General features: G+C 38.6%; 1 protein-coding gene across 15 annotated transcripts in view; it reads right to left on the reverse strand.

Annotated features, from left to right (window-relative positions):
• The window catches only part of SIPA1L1 (signal induced proliferation associated 1 like 1), a 410,818-nt gene that overhangs the window by 151,469 nt on the left and 236,519 nt on the right, over positions 1–22,830 (reverse strand). The gene's annotated exons all lie outside the window — the stretch shown is intronic.

A 22,830-nucleotide genomic window follows, 5' to 3' on the forward strand; every position in this document is an offset into this window, starting at 1 on the left:
TCAATGTTTTCTCTTCATTTCAAAATATAGACGAGCACATGGGAGAGAAAGAAGCCACGTTTTAATGGTTCTTTCTGTAAAAACTGATGAGGTTCGAGATAGGCAATTATGTTAAATAACAGATTTTTTTTCAGTCATAAGGACCTTCCTTTCTTTGTATTTTTTTCTCCCTCTCATTTTCCATCTCCCTCCCTCTCTCCCTTTTTTCATTCTTATTTATGGCATCAAACCCCTTTGGGGTACAATATAAACTTTGGGCACTGACTAGTATATATGGAAATATACATGCTTTGCACTTATTAAACTGCCAGTCAAAAATAATGCTGTCCATCGATGTGTATCATATGATGACAGCTCAATAATACCTTAACACCTATTCCTCAGGGTAGGCGGAAACAGCAAACCTACGCTGACAATGATTAGCAACTCTCTTAAATATCAGCAAACCTAAGTACCAATATGGTAAAAAGCAATAGAATTAAACAGAAGAGCAATACGAATTCACAGCATGTCACCTCCATCTGTTGAAAGAGCAGGCTATATAAAATTTTTTCTTATTACATGTTTAATTTTACAGCTCTAGATACTATTTAAGTCTATGGTAGATCCATGTAGCTAGAACACTAATTCTATCTAGAGGGCCCATAGTTTAGTTTAATGAGTTCAATTCAACTAGTTTCATCACTCAACATCTCTCACAACCTAACCCACCATTCTTCCAGAAGAAATGCTTCCTCCTGTCTTCTAAATCACTCCCTATGTTTCTGTAGTGTCTTCTGAGCATGGACCATACATCCAACAGTCCCTCCTTCAAGGAAAGCTCCAGGTGTAGCGGGGAGACACAGAGAAGCAAGAAGATGACGGGGGATGCATGGGTCATGCCTCCTTCCTATACACTTTCCATTTTGATTGTAAGCTCTTTAATAACAGGAACTATCTCCTGGTGGGACTAGTTGTACCACAGTAGGTCAGTCATTTAGACATCAAGTCCCTGAGAACGCTAAAAGTGGAACCTCTCATGGGACCTCTTGATTGCTAAAAAGCCCTTGTCAGTCTGGCTCTGTGAAGTATCTGCACTCCCGAACCCATCCTCCACCCTGAACCTCTCTTTTCTGGACCTCTGCGATAACCATGTGCTTCTTCATTTTCTCTTGCCTCTTTTTGCCCACTACTCAGTCTTCAGTTGGGGTCCATTGAAAAGCTAGTGATTGCAGGGTGGTGTCTATGGTTTACTTCTCTTACCATTTTTCATATTTCTGGAAGGGGGATAAAGGGCATTTTTATCAGGATGCATGTGAGCACTAAGTGTATTAGGATGAGACAGAAGCATGGGTCCACTGGAGTAATAATATCACGGTTGGATCACGTTTGTCTGTGCAGCTGAACAAAGGCAGAATAATTAAGTTACCTGCTGGAAATCTGCAGGGCAACCAGTGCTCTCTCTGGTGATACTGTAGGGGCCTGCAGCTTTAAATATCATCTCTATGCTGTTACCTCCAAATCGCTGGTCGTGATCTCCAGTAAACTCCAGATTATTAAAAATAGAGGTAGATGCCCATTTGATATCTTCTTTATTTACCTATTTTACGATGAATTAATCAACAAGCACAATGATGAAAAAAAATTTTTTTTCAAGAAATGATTAAGTGGTAAGGAAGGGAGCACAGTAATTCAAGGAATAGAATGAAAGAAACAACATCGTGCCAAGGGCATAAAGAGCAGTTTAAAGGTTACACAAGAAGATGTGGGAAGGGGGTGGGGTTGGCGGAACACTACAGTTCCTGTCGTCAAAGAATTACAGTGCAATATGGTAGCGTCACCAGAAAGATGTAGCGTTCCTCATCAAATACTTCCACATTCCAAAATGAGATCTTCTCAGATTCTTTAATTGGTATAGCCTAAAATACAACACCAGTTCTCAATGTTTCAGGGCAATAGAAGGAACTGTGCTGATGAATAACTATTCAAATGCCCCAATAATCCAGAGATATACCCTACAGAAGTATTTATGAAAATGTCCAGGCCCAGCACAGTGGTTTGTGCCTGTAATCCCAGCATTTTAGAAGGCCAAGGCAGGCGGATGGCTTGAGCCCAGGAATTTGAGACCAGCCTAGGTAACATGGTAATACCCAGGCTCTTAAAAAAAAAAAAAAAATAGAAATAGTTTTTGAAGTTGTGCACACAGACTTAGAATGCCTATAAATATTCTTACTTCAGAATGTAATAGAACACTATTTAAAAACAGAAATATAACTTCACCGTACTTGAATATTAGATGAGCTAAGATAATCAAATAAAGCAAACTATTTTCTTTACATCCCTTCTTGGCTTTCCTGAATTCCACTCACATTACATAAAAGTCGCATCTCAGACAGAAGGGATGGCTCACTCTTTCAAGTTAGCCTGAAACACATCTTAGTGCAAGCCATGGATAATTTAAGATTTATGAATTAGCACGCAACTTTTTAGAATGGAATTTCTACCTCCTTTCATTTCCGTATTCTCCCTTCAACAAAAAGCAGGAAGAGTTGAGAAAAACAGTTGATAAATCTAGTTCCTGCTCTCCTACTGTTTCACTCTCTGAAGGAGACAACACCGATGGAAACAAAGTAGAGTCAAAAAAACTTGTGGTAAAATTAACAAAGTGAATGCAAAAGTTATAGATACAAAACATGTAACATGATAAAGCCATATTTAAATATAGAGATAAGAAAACAACTTAAAATGTGCCTGTTTGGATAGAGGAAGGATCAAAAGGGAAAACCACATTTTCTTCCCACTCACCCTCCTAACTAAAAAAGTTCAGAAGGTTACGCTTTAAAGGTTTTGTTAAGCTTGAATATAGTTTGTATAGCTGAAAGTGAAGGAAAGAACACAAAAGTCTGGCAGAAAGTTTGAGGGCAGAAGAAGAATGACAGAATAAAGAATGCTGGAACAAGTTACATGGTGGAATAATAATAATAATAATAATATTATATTATATATTAATTATAATACATATTAAATTTTATTTAATGTATTATATATTATATTAATATACAATTTTTATATAATTAATATATTATATATTATATAATAAATATATATTAATTATAATATATTAAATTATATATTACATATATTATATATATTATAATAATAAATATAATAATTATTATTATTTGAGACAGGGTCTTGCTCTGTCACCCAGGCTGGTGTTCAGTTGTATGATAATGGCTCACTGCAGCCTTGAACTCCCAGGCTCAAGTGATCCTCCCACCTTGGCCTCTTGAGTAGCTAGGACTACAAACGTGCCTCACCATGCTTGGTTAATTTTTTTTTTTTTTGAGACGGAGTCTCGCTCTGTCACCCAGGCTGGAGTGCAGTGGTGCGATTTCGGCTCACTGCAAGCTCTGCCTCCCGGGTTCACGCCATTCTCCTGCCTCAGCCTCCCAAGTAGCTGGGACTACAGGCGCCCATCACCACGCCCAACTAATTTTTTTGTATTTTTAGTAGAGACGGGGTTTCACCATGGTCTCAATCTCCTGACCTTGTGATCCGCCCGCCTCCACCTCCCAAAGTGCTGGAATTACAGGCATGAGCCACCACGCCCAGTCTGCTTGGTTAATTTTTAAATTTTTTTGTAGAAATAGGGTATTGCTATGTTGCCCAGGTTGATCTTTAACTCCTGGGTTCAAGGGATCCTACCAAAGTGCTGAGATTACAGGAGTAAGCCAGTGCACCCAACCTATGGTGGAATAATTGGTAAGCAGTAAATTGATTCAACAGCTGGCAAAATGAAGTACAGAAGTACATGTCAATGTTTATCTCTTATATTTAAATATGACTAATCTCATGCAATAAGCACATAATAAAATACCAAAGACCTAAGTTGGAAGAGCTTAAAGTAGGAAGGGCAAAAGGAGTAAAAGGCAGTAAGTAGAAAGGTAAAAGTGAAACAGAATTATTAGAGGAAAATAGTGTTTGAGGTGTGATAAGTTATAATAATACTTTAAAGGAAAACAAACCAAAAGTTCACTAACTCATTGTGGGCACTGAGAGTTTCCATGCCTGCCATCAGGATATCAAGAGACCAGATGAGACCAAAGAAGTAAATGAGTGTTTTTATCATAATTGTATGATAAAATACAACTACTATACATTTAAAATACATTAAAAAAACTAATTCACCCAATGCTGTAAATTGAACAACTGATTATCAAATCAAATCTGGTATTAAATAACTTATTACCAAATATATCTGGGGAAAGATGAATGTGAGAAATAGATGCCCTGGGACAACCAGTAAATAACCAGCACACGAAGTGCTTGTCCATTTTCCCAAACTATGCTCAAATTCAAGTAACCCACAAAAAAGCATTCTGTAATTAAACAAGGCAGTAATACACTGTATATCACCTTGCTTAGGACATCTTGATATATGTTGGTCTATTAAAGCCTCCAAGAAACCTGCAGTCACAGTGGCTCCCGCCTATAATCCCAATACTTTGGGAGGCTGAGGTGGGAGGGTTTCTTAAGCCCAGGAGTTTGAGACCAGCCTGGGTAACATAGTGAGTTCCCATTATTTTTATTAAAAAACAGAAAACACCACCACCACCACCACCAATTTTGTTAAACTAAGAAATTTCTTAACTGATTTGACCATGGACTCACTTAAAAAAAAAAAAAAAAAATCAAACATTTTATACCATGCATCCTATTGAACATAACTGGGGACAAGCAGGCCCATATTTCAGAATACAGGATAAAAAAGAAACTGAACATACATTACAAATTTTGATATGTTTCAGATAGACAGATAGGCAGGCAGACTGATTAAAAGAGCAAAGTAAGTTCACGAAATAATTGACAATGTTTGTCTTTTGATTATGAGTATTTTTTTTGTATTTGTCTATATTTTTTATTTTCTGAAAGGAACATGTGTCACCTTCATAATCAGAAACAAAACTTATGAGAAAACAACCCATCTTTCTGTTGCTAAAAATATAAAATACAATCTGGGAATGCGGTATGATGACCACACGTTTAAATACTAATTCTAAGATACTATACTTTGTTAAACCTCCAACCATTCAAATCACCAAAAAGTAACAATCCAACAGATGTCAGGTCTGTCCTGTAAGATGTTCTTGTGCTAAATCCCCTAATTAAAATGAAATCAAAGGCGGCTGTATAGAGAGTACTAAAGATTATAAGATTAGCAGTATTTATAGGATTTGAATAATTATTTCACATAGATGATCAACACAATTGCTTATATTTCCTCATTTACAGATGCTTTCCTTATATTTAATATTGACATAAAAGTTCCCTTGTGCCCAGTAGCCTTCACTTTGTCCCCTCCCAAGACTGCAGTGACCTAGGAACATCAGATGAAGGTACCTAAACAGAGCACAGGTTGCCATCATTAGTTCCCCTTTCCTGGGAAACATCTACTTTCATATGTATATTCTGTCCTTTTCAGTCCTTCTTCTGCAGGATTGAGGCTAAATTTGAAGAATGTCTCTATGTGGACTCACACCAACACCCTGGAGAGCTTCACTCAAGTGCTACATGGTATCAATGGCTCAAGGAATCCTATACTGGGGAAGAAGAATCTGGTAGTACTGATTTTCTTCTTTGAGGGCAGAAGGGAAAGCTATGAAGTCAGATTTACGTTAGATAAGCCATGAAAATTGTCTTTGATCCACATACAATGAACTCTGTAAAAAATGCAGCAGAGAATCTGCATCTCTAAGACAGATTTTCAGGCTGCTAACACTGGCGATTTGAGACAGTCACTGTCAGTGACACAGGGGGACCATCTCTACCCTCAAGTCTCTATTATCTAACTGGAAAAAGAAGACAAGTGTGTAGGAAACGGGAGGGGGCTCAGTAGGAAGGAGCACCACAAATGGCTTTATTAAGGATATAGCAGTTTTCTTATTTGAATATTTATGTTCCAAAAAGAATTTAAGAAACTGCACTTGAAAAAACACGTTTAAATTTAGCTCAGGAAAAAAGCAGAAAGGAGCGTAAGAACAATAGACCAACATAATATCCAAACTATTATTAATCATGATTGATATCAACAGTAAGTGCATTTCCCTTAGCAGATTTTGAAATGCCACCCAAGAACCTAGAACGTAAAAGAAAAAAATTAAAATCACTCCACATTGCCTTAGCATGTCCTTAAATACAGACTGCAGACGATTCCTGTGTCTGTCTGACTGTACCATTCTCTCTGAGCATAACCTCTCTCCCTCAAGGGATCTAAGACAGCAGGACTCTCACCCATTTCATTTTCTCACACATGCTCATTCCTTTCCTTCAGTCCTCACCAGCACCCCAGGAGTACAGTTGACCCTTGAACAACACAGGTTTGAACAGGGAAGGCCACTTATCTGTAGATTTTTTTTCAGTAAATACACTAAAAAATATTTTGGAGAACTGTGACAAATTGAAAAAACTACATAGCCTAGAAATATATAGAAAAAATCAATAAAAAGTTAGGAATGTCATGAATGCATAAAATACATGTAGATAATAGTCTATTTTATCGTTTACTATCATTGAAGATACATAAATCTACTTAAGGAGCTAAAATGTATCACAACTTATGCACAGAAAGATCATAAATGGTGCAGTCTGCAGCTGAGAGAAATGTAAACAAATGTAAAGATGTAATATTCAATCATAACTGCATACAATTAATTGTAATACATATTGTACTCCTAAAATAATTTCATAGCCATATCCTGCTGCTATTGTGGTGAGCTCAAGTACTACAATTCTCCGATTAAAAACTAATCCTCTCCAGATGAGCAGTTCCTCTCTCTGATAAACTCCCATGTCAGAGTAAAAAGTGACCTCTCATGGTTCTGGTGTATTTTTTACGCTTAGTAAAATACGTTAACCCCAAATAACACCATGGGACCCATATGAGGTGCCACTAGTGATGCTAAAAGTGCTCCCAAGAAGCAAAGTCAGGATTTTATAAGAAAGAGTTCGATAGTTTGATCTGTACCATGGACTGAAGTCTGCAGCTGCACTTGCCTGCCACGTCAGACAGACGAAGTAAATTTACGGTACTGACAAATACAGTAAAGTACTGCAAATGTATCTTCCTGATGATTTTCTTAATAACATTTTCTCTTCATTAGCTTACTTACTGTAAGAACACACTATATAATACATATACAAACTATGTGTTCATTCACTGTTCATATTATCAGTAAGGCTCCTGGTCAACAGTAGGCTCTTAGTCCTAAGTCCTGGGGGAATCAAAAGTTATACTCAAATATTCAACTGCATGTGGGGTGGGAGTTTTGGTGCCACAACCTCTGCATTATTCAAAGGTTAACTGTATCTCCATTTTACGAATGAAGAAAGAGCACAGAGAGGTAAAGGAATGGTCAGGCCAGGTTCAGTGGCTCACAACTGTAATCCCAGCACTTTGGGAGGCCGAGGAGGGAGGATCGTTTCAGCTCAGGAGTTTGAGACCAGCATGGACAACAAAGCAAGACTTTGTCTCTACTAACAAATAAAAAATAAAAAAAAAGTCCGGGAGCGGTGGCTCATGCCTGTAATTCCAGCACTTTGGGAGGCCAAGGTGGGCAGATCATGAGGTCAGGAGTTCAACACCAGCCTGGCCCACATGGTGAAACCCCTGTCTCTACTAAAAATACAAAAATTAGCCAGGCATGGTAGCGTGTGCCTGTAATCCGAGCTACTTGGGAGGCTGAGGCAGGAGAACTGCTTGAATCCGGGAGGCGGAGGTTGCAGTGAGGCAAGATCACACCACTGCACTCTAGCCTGGGTGCCAGAGCAAGACTCCATCTTGGAGAAATAAAAAATAAAAAAAATTAGCCAGGCATGGTGGTGTGGTCCCAGCTATTCCGGAGGGCTGCTTGAGCTCAGAGGGTGTGAGGTTGGAATTAGCTGCCATTGGACCACTGCACTCCAGCCTGGGTGACAGAGCAAGACCGTTTCAAAAAAAAAATAAAAGTGCTCACTATATAGTGCACTCTCTCTCAATACTGGGCTAGTGGTTACAAAATTTATGGCAGAAAAACTGCTTTGAAAATATATTATAAAAGAAAAAAAGGCTCCCTTATAGCCTGTGTTCCACCTCTACAGTCCAACCCAGGCATGAATTTCTACATCCTGTGGAAATGGATACAGTGAGAGAAAAAATATTAATTAATAATTAACTTTAACTTTTTAAAAATGCTATGGTAGTCATCACTTTGAGAACCTTCAGTGGCTCCTCAACTGCCAAGCCATTATTATTATTATTTTTTTTGAGACAGAGTCTCACTCTGTTACCTAAGCTGGAGTGCAATGCTGCGATCTCGGCCCACTGCAACCTCTGCCTCCTGGGTTCAAGCGATTCTTCTGCCTCAGCCACCCGAATAGCTGGGACTACAGGCACCTGCCACCACACCTGGCTAATTTTTATATTTTTAGTAGAGACGGGGTTTCCCCATGTTGGCCAGGCTGGTCTCGATCTCATGACCTCGTGATCCACCTGCCTCAGCCTCCCAAAGTCTGGGATTACAGGCATGAACCACTGCACCTGGCCCATGCCATTATTTTCTGATTTAGGCCTGGAATTCAAGAGTAACTGGCACCTACTCACAAACTGCTTCCTTCTCATATTAACAGAAGGAAACAGGCTTGCCCTAGACAAACCACCGTGCCCTCTTTATAAAGCTCTACCAAGTGACTGAGCCCACATTAAGAATTCAATATTGAAAATTTAAAACTGTAAATTATAAAGAATACCTTGTCTGAGCCCATCATTTTCCACCTGTGGTAGCCAGAAACTGTAAGTCCACCTAGGGTTAAATAGCAAGGGACAAGTCCACGTTTACATCCAGAGTTCCTCATTCCCCAAGTCCTACCCTGCCTGTTGTACCATGCTGACCTTTCAGAGCACGCTTGTTCAATAATCTGTTTCCATCCGTTGTAACCAGTTATGTATGCATCAGGCATTGCTCATTATCTCACCAACTCCCTAAAGCAATCTTTAAAGAGCTATTATCTATTGCAGTTTGAACGTGAAGACCCAGCAGCTCAGAAGAGACTGGGTCACTGCTCAAGAGTCTGATCCCCAAGCCATGTTCCTTGTACCAGGACACCCTCCTTTCTAAAAATGCTTCCCTTTCTGCTACTTACTGAAATTTCAGGATTCAGTCTACCTGTGGTTCGCCCTTCTCTCCCTAGTGAGACTTTCAGGCTCTTCTTGAGGAAAAGATCTGTCCAATCCTTATCCTGAAAGCACCTAAGCTTAGTACCCTTGAAATGTAATCACTACAAATAAGAGTTACATGCTTTCAGCTAAAATAGAATAGAAATTAACTGATAAATTATCAGAACTTCTATTGTAATCTAAAATGTAAGCATGGCTATTTCACACATTATCTGTGTTGAAGGAGAAATGCCAAAAATAAGTCCACATTAGCAAAATTTAATACAGGTTTCAGCTTCATCTTTCTCTCTTAAAAAGCCTTCACAGCAGTAATGAATGAAAAATAGTGGATTTGACCTTCTCCCCCCAATCCACGTATCAAAACAGCATGAAAAACAGGCATAAAAAGAAGCAAATCTTTTAAAAGATTAACAAGTAGCACAGAACTGGATAAGACACTGTCACAATGGAATAACTAAAAGATAAACTAATTCACAATAGAATCAACTATTTAAAATCCCAGCAAATAAACACATTCTCACAGGACAATGTAAGGCAGTGTGGTTAATACAGCATTAAAGGGAGAGACAACTGAAACCAGAAATTTAAAACAATTACCATCAAATTAATGACGGTCAAAATAATTTTTATCTTTCACCCTCAAATAATTTTTCTCCCCAGAGAAGTCTCTCCTTTGCCCTTTTTCAAAGTCATTTTTGATCTGGGTTATAAGCTTACTGAAAATTTTAAAAACTGAAATGGTACAGAAAAAGTGAAAAGTATACATCATCTTCATGTCCCAATCCCAAGCCCAATGGTAGTCACTCCTCACAGTACACATATTCTTCCAGGCACTGTGTGTGGGCTAGGGGAACAGACAGTAAGACACTGAATGATAAGGGCAGAGCAGAGAAATGATCCAGCGCAAGGGCCAGTCACTTCCGCAGCAACTTAAGTATTTACAGAGCCAGAAAAAGAAAGGCAAAGGAAGGGGTGGATGATGAAGAGCCAAAGAATCTGCTTATACTCAGAAGCAGCAAAGGACCTCCTCCCATTCAAGCTGACGTAAAAATGGTAGATGAAATGCTTCATATTGGAAACATTTTGAATCCTTTATTTATATCATGGTTCCCAAAATAGAAGCTCTATACAAATAATTCTGGCAAGTTGTCAACAGAAATGAAAGCAGGAGCAAACAAAGTATCTTTCTTTAATGCATACCACATCCTTCCAGGTTTTTTTTAAAAAAACTATGCACATATGCAAATATACATACATATTATGCCTAACTTTCAAATAAAATTATTTTTAATCGAGTCCCCTAAACTTAAAAATCTCTATTTCTAAGTGAGATTTTCCTCATAAATGTATTAACTTGGTCATTTAAACTCTTAACAAACTAGAAAAAAAGTTAATCGAAATGCAAACCAATAAAGTGTTCAAAGATAAAACCTTGTGGAAGTCTTTTTTTTTTTTGCCAACCTTCTCATTTTTGTGACAAAGTAAAATAAATCCTCTAACTAGAATAGTAAGTTTGAACTTAAAATGTAGTCTTGTGTGTCTGCAATAATGCTCACTTTAAAAACTGATCACTTTGCCTATTCAAGACTGTTTATAAGGTGCATATGAGCACAAGACTCTTACCCTCTTTTGCTTAAATCCTCACAATAACCTGTTTTTGTAATGTCAGAATTTACTAAGTGCAAGATAAATCTCCCTAGTTAACAGCCCAGTCTCTCCACACTCTTCCCACCATGCTCCCTGAACCCTGAGTTCCCGTCAAAGGGAAAGGAAACCAGTTACAATTTCTTGAATGCACCAGGTTCTCATGAGACTTCAGGTGAAGCCAAGTGGTAACTTCTGCTGGAACACAACTCCACACAATTCTCTTCCTTCCTCCTCCTGTTTTATTCTTCTCCACCCTTTACACCTCTTTAACTCTTACTCCTCCTTCAAGATTGCACTGGGGTATGTTCTCTTTCAAGAAGTTGTCCACCCCTTCCACTCCCACCCCTACCCCACCTTATTCTTTTTACAGCATCCCTTGGGATTACTACAGGAAATTTATGGTGGTTAAAAATCAAGATTTTTGTTGTAGAAATCAAAATTTCTACTTTAAATAAATCATGATTTCACTATGTGTTATTACCTTCTAACACCATATCTGCTGCCAAGAAAAAGTGAGGAACTGTCTTTTTGAAACTTTCTGGCATCACTGCAGTTAAATCAAGTTTTAAAGAAAGAATACGTTGAACTAAGAAAAATTCTTTAACGGAACACAAGCACAAGAAAAGGCCCATCTACTGTTCTGAGTATAATAAGCATCAAAGGCATACAAATCAAAACAACATTATACCCATTAGGAAAAAGTACTGAAATGCCAGTAACCACTGTTAACAGTGGCAAAGTTAAAATAGGCATGTCGCTAGAGATAATGGACATTGTTTCCTTTTAGGGGGAGAAAAAAAACCATTGGTGGGTAAGCCAGAAAATATTCATGCTGTTGAGCTCTGCAATCTCTATTTTGACATTTGGAAATGCATAGTTTTCCAAAGCAGGAGGAATTTTCCTCTGCCCAGTTCTCAGGCATCTTTCCTCCTTCAGCAAGTCCCAGGAGCTCTGCCGGTTTTTGCCCTTCCTTGTGCAGCTGTAGACATCCACTCTTTCTCTTGAGGTCCCAAACTTTCTCCACATCCTTCATTCCCAAAAGACAATCAAAGAGGACACACCATGAATTTCGAATGCTCAGTTTTCTGATGCACCACCCACTGAAATGTAAGTGCTTCAGGCCAGGAACTGCATCTTATTTGATTTTAGGATACTTAGTCCTTAGTAGAGGCTTAATCATAAATGTCAACCACATTTGAATAGAAAAACAGGTGGTACAACAAACACTGAGAAGTGATTTTACAATCTATAAGAATTATCCAAAGATACTTACTGCAATGCTATTTTATTTTTAATTCATTTATGTTTTTATCAAAGTAATACACATAGTAGTTAAAGGCAAATAGTACTACCGGCATATAAAGTGGGGAAAACCTATACTGCTTGACTCCATCTTCTTCAGTCCCAGGAACAGCCACTTTCAATACATAGCACTGTTTCATTCACTATTTCCTTATTCCTAAATAACAGGCTCATATTGCTACTTTTAAATTTGTCAATCTTATATAGTAACTGTTGAAGTCCTGTTGTGGAAGATGAGAAATTAGCACGCTTCCATTAAGTGTCTCTCCCATTTCCTTGCCCCATTCTATGTACCTATTTACGTATTTATGTTCACATGTGTGTATATTAGTTATATCACATAGCTATATACATATCAGGATATATGTTACTATGGCTATATTTGCTCAGTTACTTTACTTTTCCTGAACTTAGAACTGTTTCATTTATTTTCATTTGCTTAATTTCTATATACCTATGCTTAATTTTTCCTACAAACAACATAAGAAGCAAAAAAATCTTGTTATTGTTTCCACACAGTCAAAAACAACAGGTTCTTATCAATTCCATTTCTCTTCCCTGAAGAACTCTCTCCTAGAGCTCTTCTCATGTCCCAATCTAGATGCTGATCTCCAGGTCTCCTGAAGAGTCATTCCTGGGAACACCCCACCAATCACCACCCTGACCGTTCCTTCCTTTCTCTCCTGGATGGATCCCATGTCTCCCAGATTTCATTTCTTCTTCTCTTAGTTCACTCCCTCACTGGATGGACCACTACCTTCTTCATTTAGTAATTGCCTAAGAAGGGGTGTATGGGTGGTAAAAGCTTTGAGTCTTGGCATGCCTAGCTTTACACTGACTGATGGTTGACTGGGCATAAAACGACAGATAGTAAAACATTTACTATTAGAATTTTCAAGGTTACTATGGTCTGAATATTTGTACCCTCCAAAACTCATGTTGAAACTTAATCCCCAGTGCGGCAGCATTGAGAGGAGGGGCCTTTAAGACGTGAGTGAATTATGAGAGCTGTCCTTGTGAATGGCTTAATTCAGTCATAGATTAATGGGTTAATGGATTAATGGGCTATCATGGGAGTAGAACTGGTAGCTTTATAAGAAGAGGAAGAGAGACTTGAGCTAGCACGTTAGGAGGCTCAGACCCTCAGCATGTGATGCCCTGCACAGCCTTCTCGGGATGCTACAGAGTCCCCACCAGCAAGAAGGCCCTCACCAGGTGCAGCAGCTGGATCTTAGACTTCTCAACCTCCATCTGTGTGAAATAAATTCCTTTTAAAAATAAACTATCCAGGCTGGGCGCAGTGGCTCACGCCTGTAATCCCACCATTTTGGGAGGCCGAGGCGGGCGGATCACGAGGTCAGGAGATCGAGACCATCCTGGCTAACACGGTGAAACCCCGTCTCTACTAAAAAAATGAAAAAAAAAAACAAAAAAAAACCTAGCTGGGCGTGGTGGTGGGCGCCTGTAGTCCCAGCTACTCAGAAGGCTTAGGCAGGAGAATAGCGTGAACCCAGGAGGCAGAGCTTGCAGTGAGCCAAGATTGTGCCACTGCACTCCAGCCTGGGCAATGAAGCGAGACTCCATCTCAAAATAAAAATAAAAATAAAAATAAAATAAACTATCCAGTTTCAGGTATTCTGTTGTAAGCAACAGAAAATGGACTAAGACAAAGGTATTATTTCATTAACTTCTAGCTTTTACTGTTGGAACTGAGCAGCCCAAAATATTCTGATTCCAGTTTTTTTATATGTTATATGCTCTTTTCTGGATTTTTTTAGGATAATCTCTTTAATACTGGAGTAGTCTTTGTGTTGTTCTTTTTATGGTCCTTGTATTGGACACTCAGCGGATCTTCTCAACTTTCAGTTGAGTAAAATTTTATTTCATTACTCTTTGATTCATTCCTTTTTCTTCCCATTCTTTGTTCTTTCATTCTGTAAATGTTCTATTCATTGGATACTGGGCCTCCTGAACACTTTGTTTTTTTCTCCTGCACCCTCCATTTCTTTATCTTTTTCTCTTAGTTATTTGAGAGACTTTTTAAAACACCATTTTCCAACCAGACTATTTAATCTTTCACATTGATTCTTAGGCTCAAATTTGAAGAAATTTTGTGTTCTCTGTTTCTTCCGTTTAAAAAAATCATTCTGGCCAGGCGTGGTGGCCCATGCCTATAATCCCAGCACTGTGGAAGGCCAAGGCAGGCGGGTCACCTGAGGTCAGGAGTGCGAGACCAGTCTGGCCAACATGGTGAAACCCCGCCTTTACTAAAAATACAAAAATTGGCTGGGTGTGGTGGAGCACTTACTTGGGATTACAGGTGGCTGAGGCAGGGAGAACTGCTTGAACCCAGGAGGCAGAGGTTACAGTGAGCCGAGATGGTGCCACTGCACTCCAGCCTGGGTGACAGAACAAGACTCCATCTCAAAAAAATAAAATAAAATAAAATAAAAAAACATTCTATTCTTGTTTCATGAATGCAGTATTTTCTCTCATCCTTCAAATAAACTAATTTTTTATGTTTCCATTTCATCTTCAGTATCTATATATTCCCCAAATTTACTTTTCTTCTGTTTTCTTTTCATCACTGTCTTTCACATGCTAAGTTTTGCTAATATGCCTGGCTATCCTTTTGTATTTAAAATTGAGGCATTAAAATAGCAAACTGGGCCAAGCACAGTGGCTCACGCCTGTAATCCCAGCTCTTTGAGAGGCCGAGGTGGCTGAATCTCTTGAGCTCAGGAGTTCAAGACCAGTCTAGGCAACATGGCAGAACTCTATCACTACAAAACTTTAGCCAGGCGTAGTGGCGTGCACCTGTGGTCCCAGTTACCTGAGAGGCTGAGGTGTGAGGACTGCTTTAGGCGGGGAGGTGGAGTTTGCAGTGAGCCAAGATCATGCCACCACACTCCAACTTGGGTGACAGAGTGAGACTCCATCTCAAAATAAATAAATAAAGATAAACAGATTTTAAAACAGAAAAAAGAAAAAAAATAGCAGACTGAAGCTCTGTGTAGGGCAGGACTTGTTGACTACGAAGTAGACTTCATGAAAGGGACTAAGTAGAGATCCACTTGGTTTACTTGGGGAAACTGGACAGAGGGGAAAACACTATGACTTCCTAACATCTGCTTATCCTCTAAACTTTGTATCTACATCCAGGGAATCACCTCTCCTTTCCTTATACAAAATCTGCCTTCCACAGCAGAAGCTAAAAATGGCACAATGTTACTTAACGCAGCCTTTCTCACAGACAGGGTGCAGACACACAATCGGCCCCTCAGCCAATGAGACATGCATGTCCTGGACTCTGAATCAAGAGTAGTGTCTAAAGAAAGCAAGAAAGAAGCTAATCCATTTACACGGAAGGTGGTGGCAGAAGCAGTGCCAATGGTGCACACTGGCACCCTCAGGAAAGTACTGACGGTGCCAATCTCAAGCTAGACATCCAGTGTTCATGGGCAACACCGCACCACTCTACTTGTGGGAATGAGTGTTGTCTTGGCTACCTGGCCTCCCTTGTTTTTCCCATTTCTCAAACCCAGTTTTACAGTCTTTCCAGTGATTCTACAAATCACTAAATATTATTACCATAAATTCCATTCCTTCTTAAATCAGACAGAGAGTTTCCCCTTTTATACTGGGGGATCCACAAAGGCCATATTTGTAGTTCATTTCTAGGATACATTTCAGTGTCTCTGAAGAAGAATGGCTGCATTTCCTATCTGACTGCCAGCATCCTGGGAACGAATCTCAGCAAAAAAGGTTTCAAATAATTCCTATTTCCAGAGCCTCTATAACTGCACTATGGTTAGGGAAAGGACCACAGGTATCTACCTAAAACTAATTCCATCCCTTGGTGCAATCCTCCCAGATACTTGGGGCCCTCCAATCCTGGGGTTGCATAGGGGCAACATTTTTCGGAATGCCTCAGTAAAGCCATTGAAGCCAGTCCATTCACATCACTAAATTAGTTAAATTAAAATTCATGCCTCTCTGTCTGGTGACCAAAATGGTGTTGATCATTCAAATCTGTTTCTACGTCTTTCCCCCGTACCTGTCTTCGTATATATTTTTTTATATTCCTTGAATAACACTGGCATAGGGCTTGAGGAGGGAAAGTAAATAACTGCACATGTTCAATCCAACATATTTAACTGGAAACTGCTACGCAATAAAACCGAAAACTATTGATTGTAAAATATTTGACACATGCAAAAACATACTAACCATCCAGACTTAATAACTATTAATCTGTCAAGTTTGCTGCATATCAAAAAGGAATGAAACATTACAAATATAGCTAAAATATCAACTTCCTATCCCATGCTTCTCCTGGCCTCTCCAGAGGAACTTTCTTCCTAAGGACGGTATGCACTCTTCCCACACACATTTTGTTAAACGTTTACAAAATGGAAATGCACCCATAATAGTACTGTGTGTTTATGAAATTCATATAGATGGTATCATTTGGAATATATCCTTTTGCAACTTTCTTTTTTCACACAAAATTATTATTAGGATTTGGCTGTTCTGTCTATGGAGTAGCCATTCCTCTTTCATTCCTTTACTTACTTAACAAACTTGCTCTCACTTTACGGATTCACCTCAAATTCTTTCTTGCACAAGATCCAAGAACCCTCTCTTGGGGTCTGGATTGGGACCCCTTTCCAGTAATATCTTCCTGGTGAACTAAAGAGGAACTATGCTAAGGAGACCTCTGACCGAAAGGAAACAGTGCAACATCAATCGGTTGACTCTGGATATCACCTTTTGTCAGAACTCAGACTTGTGACTGGCCCTCACCTCACTGATGCTTTCTAACTGGGCTCCTCTTGAGAGGTGAAGTCAGCTGGGCTTCTGGGTCGGGTGGGGACTTGGAGAACTTTTCTGTCTAGCTAAAGGATTGTAAACACACCAATCAGCACTCTGTATAAACAGACCAATCAGTACTCTGTAAAATGGACCAATTAGCAGGATGTGGGCAGGGCCAAATAACGGAATAAAAGCTGGCCACCCAAGCCAGCAGCAGCAACTGGCTCGAGTCGCCTTCCACGCTGTGGAAGCTTTGTTCTTTTGCTCTTCACAATAAATCTTGCTGCTGCTCACTCTTTGGGTTCGCACTACCTTTATGAGCTGTAACACTCACCACAAGGGTCTGCAGCTTCATTCCTGAAGTCAGCGAGCCCACAAACCCACTGGAAGGAAGAAAATCCAGACACATCTGAACATCTGAAGGAACAAACTCCGGACACACCATCTTTAAGAACTGTAACACTTACCGCGAGGGTGCGCGGCTTCATTCTTGAAGTCAGCGAGACCAAGAACCCACTGGAAGGAACCAATTCCAGACACGCTTTCCTCCCTGGATACAAGACACCCTAACAGTTTGGCAAGAATATCATCACCCCTATTTGGCCTGAAGAAGTTACAAAAGATGGATTTTTGTCCCTCTACAACCCTTAGGATTAAGGGTTCCCTTGTAAAAGGGAGGAGAGAACTATGTCAGAGGTGTTCAAACCAGAGCAACTCCATCTTGTATAGCGGCTAGGTAAAATGAGACTGATACCTATGGGCTGCATTCCCAGGAGGCTGGGCATTCTAAGTCACAAGATGAGATGGGAGGTCCGCACAAGATACAAGTCTTAAAGACCTTGCTGATAAAACAGGTTGTGGTAAAGAAGCTGGCCAAAACCCACCCAAACCAAGATGGCAATCAAAGTGACCTCTGGTTGTCTTCACTGCTCATTACATGCTAATTATAATATACTAGCATGCTAAAAGACATTCCTACCAGCACTATGGCAGTTTACAAATGCCATGGCAACATCTGGAAGTTGCCCTATATGGTCTAAAAAGGGAAGGACCCCTCAGTTCTGGAAACTGTCCACCTCATTCCCAGAAAACTCATGAATAATCTGCCTCTTGTTGAGTATATAATCAAGAAATAACGGTAAGTATGCTCCACGGAGCAGCCCATGCTGCTGCTCTGCCTATGGAGCAGCTATTCTTTTATTCCTTTACTGTCTTCATAAACTTTCTCTCCCTTAAAAAAAATTATCAAGATTTCTCCATGTTGCTACAAAAAGTTATAGATCCTTTATAAAAGGCTTCTGTATGTTTTTCCATTTTTTGTATACACCAGAATTTGTTGACTGATGTCTAGATTTCTAATTTTTTGCTATTAAAAACAATGAGAAGAGGAACCTTCCTTTCACATCTTTAGAAACGTGAAAGTCTCTCTAGAGAGCTCTAGAATGGGAACTGCTGAAAATTTAATTTGGAGCATCTTTCAACATCGTTAAAGAAAGTCAAACTTCACTCCAAAGTTGTAACATTTTACAACTCACAGTAATGTATGGGGCCCTGCTTGCTGCCACAGCTTTGCCTTTAAATTATGACTAATACAAGGATATAAAGTATTATCTTGTTACTTTCACTACGCTTTCCCTGATAATTAGACAAATTTAATTTGTTTACTGATCTTACTTATGTTCTGTCCATTTTTCTAATAGGTCTTTTTCTTCATTGTTACTGATAAGGTAGAATTTCTACATATACTCTGGATATTAACCCTTCATTAGACATATATGTCTGAGTTTATTCTCAGAGTCTGTACCTTGTGTTGACTTTTGTAAGTATATTTTTTATACATCTGTATTTGAAAATTTTAACATGATAAAATTCGTAATTGGGTGTTTTGCTCTAAAGGCATCGCAATTGCCAATATCATACAGATGTCTTACCATATTTTCTTCTAAAAGTTTAGAAATGTTTCTTTAAAATAGGATTAAATGTCTTTAATTCATCTAGAATTTACAGGAATATATTTTTATCACACTGTCCCACTATTACTACTTTTTTTTTTTTGAGACGGAGTCTCGCTCTGTCGCCCAGGCTGGAGTGCAGTGGCCGGATCTCAGCTCACTGCAAGCTCTGCCTCCCGGGTTTACGCCATTCTCCTGCCTCAGCCTCCCGAGTAGCTGGGACTACAGGCGCCCGCCACATCGCCTGGCTAGTTTTTTGTATTTTTTAGTAGAGACGGGGTTTCACCGTGTTAGCCAGGATGGTCTCAATCTCCTGACCTCGTGATCCACCCGTCTCGGCCTCCCAAAGTGCTGGGATTACAGGCTTGAGCCACTGCGCCCGGCCTGTCCCACCATTACTTCTTAAATAGCCATCAATGCTTTTGAATTACTGACTTGTATACAGTGTCAAAAACAAGTTCCCGTGCATGTGGAGGTCTCTTTTTGTGGTCTCTCTTCTGTTTCGATGGGGCATTTCTCTCTCCATGTGCCAATGCCACACAAATTCAAATGCCACAGCATTATAATATATCCTGCTAACCCCATTAATTCTATTTCCTCAGCTAATTTTAGAATCACTCTGTCAAGTTTCATGCCAAACACTCTTGGTGTTGTTGTTTCGTTTTTGAATTGCACAAATTTATAAATTAGTTTTGGGAACTTTAAATTATTTTTAATATTTAGACTTCCCACTCAGTAACATATACAGCTCCTATTTATTTAGATCTGCTTTAATAAATTTTAATTCATAAGGCCATTGCATATCTTCTGCTAGATTATTATAAAGTAAATTATAATATTTTATTTTGTGACTAGGATCATTCATGTAATCATATTTTCTAATACACTGTTACTGGTGTACTACAAAACTATTAGGTTTGTTTATTTACTTCATATCCAGTAATCTTACTGAAGTCTTATTAGAGTTAATATTTTGACGATTCTCTTTAATTTCCCTAGACACTCATATCCTCTTCAAAATAATGTTTTTCTTTTGTTGTCTTATCGATTTGGCTAGTAGTTAACATGGCCGACATTTAAGATATAATGTTAAATTTAAAAATAAATATATTACATTCTACTCTGTGAACATATATTTATACATGCAAAAGCACAGGGACTTCAGAGGAATATGTAAAAATAAAAAGTTAATTTTTTGGAAGGATTTTTCTTTTTATAAATATTTGCTATAAAGGAGTTTTCCAAAAACTATAATTACGTTGGAAGTAACATACAGGAAATTACATACGCCCCATAATTTTTATTAAAAGTAATGAGAGATCAGTAAGAAAGTAATAAAAACATGGCCAGAATATTTAAAGGAGGAGTAAATCTTACCCCATATGTAGATATTTATTTATGCAATGATACAGGATTTGACAAACCAAATGACTAATACATATAATCTACCACCTTCACTAAAGCACATGGCAAGGAGTTCGTTACAGATTATATTATTATATTTCTTACTGCATGACTTTAGTATGGAAAATAGACAGATGATACTTTCAAAATCATTCTTGAAATGCAATTAATTTTTGCTTGATTACAAAATTCATGAAAGGTGGAACTTTTGGTAAAATCTCCAAGCAGGCCTACCAACCCCCTTCCCAAAACCAAATTCAGGATCTCTGCAATTAAGAGCACATATGGAAAATGACTTCAAAAGTCTCCTGTAAGACAAGGTCTCCAAAGCCTAGCAAATTACTAAGAAGAAAACAAACAAAAACAACACCTGACCCAACTGAAAATGTTATGTTATATAAGACAGACAAAAAATTGATCAATAGGATGAAGGGAAAATGGTTGGAGAGATCACGTGAATGGAAGACATTAGGATAAACATTAAAAACAAGACACTAGGATAAAAACGAGAATTTCCAAATATAAACTCCAAAAGAAGAAAATATTAACAAATAGAAAAGAGCCAGTGTTCCTCAGAAGAGGACACACTTTTCCACATTCTCACCAACAACTTAAAATTCTTGCCACTCTGATCATGTGAAACTAAGTACTCTTTGTAGGGACAGAAACAGAAGGCAAGGGAAAAGACCAAAAACGTACCTTTAAGTGAGGAATTAAAGTATGGAAAAGTACTGATAAGAACCTGTCAAAGTAACTAGTATTTATTTTACTATTAAGTGGACAGCTACACTAAGCGGAGAAAGAGGTAAAGAAGAGGAAAGAAAATGCCAAGGATACCCGGGCACGGTGGCTCACTCCTACAATCCCAGCATGTCGGGAGACCAAGGCGGGCGGATCACAAGGTCAGGAGTTGGAGACCAGCCTGGCTAACATGGTGAAATCCCGTCTCTACTAAAAATACCAAAAAAATTAGCCGGGCATGGTGGCGCATGCCTGTAATCCCAGCTACTTGGGAGGCTGAGGCAGGAGAATTGCCTGAACTCCTGGGAGGCAGAGGTTGCAGTGAGCCAAGATCGCGCCACTACACTCCAGCCTGGGCAACAGAGTGAGACTCTGTCTCAGGAGAAAAAAAGAAAAAGAAAATGCCAAGGATAAGAAGTCAGGACATCAAGGAAGAGGAAGAAGACTGCGCATATTTCTAAGTGGAGTACCTGCTGAAACAAAAGCAGAGCTCCGTGTATGTTAAAAAAAAAAATAAGAAGAAAAAAGTCATAAAAATAAATTCATTTATGCACATTATACCCAAGAAAAGTATAGAGAGTATAACTTTAAGTTATAAAAGAAAATAGTATTAAGCAGGAAAATAAGGCCAGGTATTGCGGCTCATGCTTGTAATCTAAGCACATTGGGAGGCTGAGGCAAGACGATTCATTGAGCCCAGGAGTTCAAGATCAATCTAGAAAACATAGCAAGACTCTATCTCAAAATAAAATAAAATAAAAATTGGCCAGGCATACTTGGGAATTTGAGGAGAGAGGATCCCTTGAGCCAGGAGGTGGAGGCTGCAGGGAGCTGTGTTCGTGCCACTGCACTACAGCCTGGGTAACAGAATAAGACCTCCAGTCTTTAAAAAATAAAAAAGGAAAATGAGAAGAAAAACATAACTAATATCTATTGAGCACTTTCTGTATGCCAATGACTGTGGAAAGCACACTGCAGTATACGAAGAAAATGCCTGGAAATATACACAGAGTGCAGTAAGAATACACAGGACAACTACCTAAGATTGCTAGAGAGTTACGAAAACTTTCAGAGAGAAAACAGTGGAGTTGAAACTCTGAGGTAAAACAGGACAAACCTAGGAGATAGAAGTTCAGTAAAGAAGACAGTTCAGTAAAGAAGACAGTGTGTGCTATAGCAGAAAGGAATGAATCAAAATCCACTGCATTGTGAGGTAGTACAGAATAATAATAGGATTGAGAACAGAAGCAATGAGATAAATAGGTCATGAGAAGTGGCTTAGTTCAGATGTTACACTCAAAATCATTTGAAGATATAAAAGGAAATGTCATGTCCAATAAATCAAAAGGCACTGACTGTAATTCTTAAGGAATCATAGTTTTAGAAAACACCTTAATAATATAAGTGTAAAAACAAAAGCAAATTAACTTATTAAAAGAACCTCAGTTTGTATTAAGAAAGAAAATACAAAATCCAAGATGTATAACCCAAAAGAAGATGGAAAAAATTTTAAAGAAGATATTTAACAAAATTGTGTTTAAAAAAAAAAAAAACCGAGTAGGTACTATTATTGTCAAGTTTAGAAGAAAAACATCAAGCTAGATGCTATGATAAAAGAAGTATTTCTACTAAAACATGACATTTTATGTCAAGTAGTAAAAAATAAAATCAAGACAAAAACTGAGATATAAAAAGAGAAATCAACTGAAACGAACTGCAATAATTAGACAAATATTTATCGTATGTCTACCGTATGCCAGGTATTATTTTTAGCAC

Source organism: Papio anubis, chromosome 7 (assembly GCF_008728515.1).
Source record: "Papio anubis isolate 15944 chromosome 7, Panubis1.0, whole genome shotgun sequence".
Taxonomy (NCBI): domain Eukaryota; kingdom Metazoa; phylum Chordata; class Mammalia; order Primates; family Cercopithecidae; genus Papio; species Papio anubis.